Genomic DNA, 4264 nt, shown 5'->3' on the forward strand with positions numbered 1-4264 from the left:
ACAGAACATACAGAAATTAATTCTTATAAATTAATTCTTCTAGAAATTTCAACCAAAACTTTCTTACTGATTTGAGTGAAGATCTTAATTCTATACCTCAGTTGTCACTGTGGCTAGTATACTAGTGTGGCAGCTGCGGCTAATAGTGTCCATCTTAGTTTAATTTAAAAGTGACTTAGAGTAGTGAAAAGATCACAGAGAAAAACACAAATAAACTTCTGTATTAAAATAACCAAAATTGCTTGAATTTGGAAGATACTTTTGTGTTAATGTAGTACCCATCACTCTTTGTAAGAGACTGATTGAGAAAATGTGTTTTTTTTAGGGGCCTCTGAGTCCTGCTAAAATCCATTTGTTCATTTTACTTTGTAAATCATTAAAGAACTTCCCCGCCCCAGATTCTGCTCTCCATGAGACCAAAGTTGTCCTTTTTTTTTCTATTCCTCTCTTCTTGCTCCACCCCTCAATACACCCCAACACCTCAGCCACCCATCCTGTCAATTGGCAGAAATCTCATTACCTGTAATGTCCAACAGGCCTAAACACAATCAGACCTGACACCCAGACCTCACCCGTTTCAAACTCAACCCAAACAGGACTGAGGGATCAAATAACACAATCAGCCAGCTCCCCACGGACAGATTTATGACCCTCATGTCCAGAATGACAGCTTGTTGTTTGCAAGCCAATCCAAATGATCAATCGGCCACTAATCCCCAACACCGACACCAGCATCGCCGCCACCAAAACTCTCACACCTATAAAGTGCAATCATCCATCAAGCCCCGGGCCTCATATCAGAAATCGTTGGGTCGATGTTAGCCGCCGTGGATGTATGAGGTTTCCGATGGAGCTCGGACAACGATGAGGTGAACATTATCGAGTGTCTTGTTTTCATAAATGCAACAGCTGAGGCCCAGAGACAAGGAGGGCAGAGAGGAGGAGGGGAAGAGGGATGGGTGATGGGTAAGGTATGGCAGAAGCAGAAGGGCAAGAAGTGATGACAAAAAGCGGATGGAAAAAAAAAGACTGTATTGTAGTTTTTTGTACAAATAATGCAATCTTGAGCCTTAAAGGATCATCTATCCTCCAAAAACAAAAAACAAAGATGTGTTAAATATTGTGACTAACAAAAGCTTTTCCTCCTAGTTACTCTTTACAGTACCTCCCCTGCTACTTGCCTTCCCAAAAAGAAATGAGACACACAGCCAGTATGCATTGGCTGACAACATCAGTTTTCCACCTTGCCCGGGAAATTTATTTTTCCATCCTAATGAGTTCTGTTCAAGCTGTTAGATCTGGATCTTAAAAGGCAGAAAAGATACTTTGAGAGGCAGAACCGCAATCTTTCCTTCCACCTGTCTTGCTTTGTCTGAACACAGCCTGCCTACTCCTGCAGAAAGAGGGAAAAAAGAAACACAAAAGGAGGAATGAGGACAAATTCTTGCTCTATTGAGTCATGACCGTAACCACTGATTCCAGACAATTTGAACTTTTCCCCCAAACACAGAATACCATTTTACCTGCTGAGCAAGACAGTGGGGACTCTTGATGAAGTCTCAGCCAGTAATTAATGATGCCATATATAATAAGGTCTGCATAGTTCTTGATGAAAAACATTTAACGTTTAATTAGTGAGTACTCACTTTAAACATTCACTGTATTGTATGTGTATGTGTGTGTGTGTGTGTGTGTGTGTGCGTGTGGAGTTCATGAGAAAACGCCACAAATATTATGTTCAAATTGCATTAAGTTACGATCATACACTGAGAATAAACACAGGAAATCCTTCAATCACTGTCATAAAAAATCCACCCAGCGCCACCAAACAGCCTCCTGCATGACAGTGAGAGACAGCATATCCATAGGAATCAGAAAGTAATCAATGAAAGCAACAGACAGACCTAGTAAAGAGGAGCTTTGATCATGGTAAACTCAACTCATATATCATTTATCATTTCATTTAAAAGATATTGACGTCCACGTCCACTAATATTGATGACATGGATTCCTGCTGCCGGGGCCTTGCTAACACCACTTTCACCATTCATCTCTTGAAACAGAAATTATCTGCGATAGGTTACAGCTGTTTGAAGAATGTGCAGTTATATCAAAACCTACACCGATCAGCCAAAACATTAAAACCACTGACAGGTGAAGTGAATAACATTGATCATCTCATTAAAATGGCACCTGTTAAGGGGTGGGACATATTAGGCAGCAAGTGACGTGACGTGACGTGACGTGAAGTGTTGGAAGCAGGAAAAATGGGCAAGCATAAGGATCTGAGCGACTTTGACAAGGGCCAAATTGTGATGGCTAGATGACTGGGTCAGAGCATCTCTAAAACGGCAGGTCTTGTGGGGTGTTCCTGGTATGCAGTGGTCAGTACCTACCAAAAGTGGTCCAAGGAAAGACAAGGCTAGCCCATCTGGTCCGATCCCTTAGAAGAACTACTGTATCACAAACTGCTGAAAAAGTTAATGCTGGCTATGATAGACAGGTGTCAGAACACAGTGCATTGCAGCTTTCTGCGTATGGGGCTGTGTAGCTGCAGACCAGTCAGAGTGCCCATGATGACCTCTGTCCACTGCTGAAAGCGCCTACAATGGGCATGTGAGCGTCAGAACTAAACCATGGAGCAATGGAAGAAGATGGCCTGGTCTGATGAATTGCGTTTTCTTTTAGGGGGAGGAGATGACACCAAGATGCACTATGGGAAGAGGGCAAGCCAACGGAAGCAATGTGATGCTCTGAGCAATGTTATGCTGGGAAACCTTGACTCCTAGCTTTCATGTGGATGTTACTTTGACATGTACCACATAGCTAAACATTGTTGCAGAACAAGTACACCCCGTCATGGCAACAGTATTCCCTGATGGCAGTGGCTTCTTTCAGCAGGATAATGCACCCTGCCAATGCAAAAATTGTTCAGGAATGGTTTGAATATCATGACAAAGAGTTGAAAGTGTTGCCTTGGCTTCCAAATTCCCCAGATTGCAATCCAATCGAGCATCTGTGAGATGTGCTGCAAAAGCACATCCAATTCACAGAGGCCCCACCTCGCAACTTGCAGGACTTAAAGGACCTGCTGCTAACATCTTGGTGCCAGATACCAGAGGACACCTTCAGAGGTCTTTTGGAGTCCATGCATCGACGGATGAGAGCTGTTTTGGTAGCACAAGGGGGACCTACACACTATTAAGCAGGTGGTTTTAATGTTATGGCTGATTGGTGTATACTGCTGTAATTGGACTCCACATTCTGGGGTAACCTATAAGGGACTGCATGTTCACTGTTAACCTCCAGAGGGAGACATTTATGCAATGAGCCAGCAGGTAAGGATGGGACTTTTTTTCCTCTTTGATAAACAAAACTACACTAAGGCATATGGGGTACTCAATGAAAATATAACTGCTAAATTGATATTAACATCAAACTGCTTTTCATTTAAGACCTTCAGCTAAAACTGAAGATGCAGAATAACCTTGGTTATTAAGTATAAAGATAACAGCTGCATTTGTGGACCAGGACACAAGGATATGAAGTCCTTCTGCCATCATGTACTAGCAAATTATCAAGTACTTTAATGACATGTAATGCACCAATAGAATTTCTTTACCTGTTAAAGAACTAGTGCTTTATATTGAATACTTGCTTCAACTTGCGTAAGCTTTATCACGCATAATCAAAGTAATTTCACTTAAGATCTGCTCCAGACATGTTTTAAGACACAGTAACACTCTGCTTGGAAAAATTTGTATCTGGTATGGTTTTTCATTAAAGTAAAATTACACCTACTGCTTGTCTGTGAGATACAAGTGTTGCTCATTTTGAAAGCTTTAACCACTAGACACAGGATGTCACTTACTTCACATTCTCAGTGTTGGTTGCAGAGGTGGCTTCAGGTTTCGCATCACACTTGTGTAAAATGCATACAGAACCACATTTAGGCTTGCAATGGCAGACAATTATGTTGTACATACAGGTCTTATGTTCCCCCTTCAGAGGACAAAAACAGCTTTGTAGTATCAAACTCTGCACAGACATCATTCTGCAGTGTGAACGCCCAAGTGAAACAACACTAGTTTTTGAGCAGACCGGGGCTTTAAGGTCAAAGTTGACTATGCTTTGGACAATTCACATTAACAGAATGGACTTTTTTCAGTGTAGTTGTATAACTATAACAGTCACATCTCATCACCACATCATGCTGCAAAACAAACACACTGCTGCCACATGACCATTGTGACAGTGACACAAC

Source organism: Thunnus thynnus, chromosome 10, assembly GCF_963924715.1.
Source record: "Thunnus thynnus chromosome 10, fThuThy2.1, whole genome shotgun sequence".
Lineage (NCBI taxonomy): Eukaryota > Metazoa > Chordata > Actinopteri > Scombriformes > Scombridae > Thunnus > Thunnus thynnus.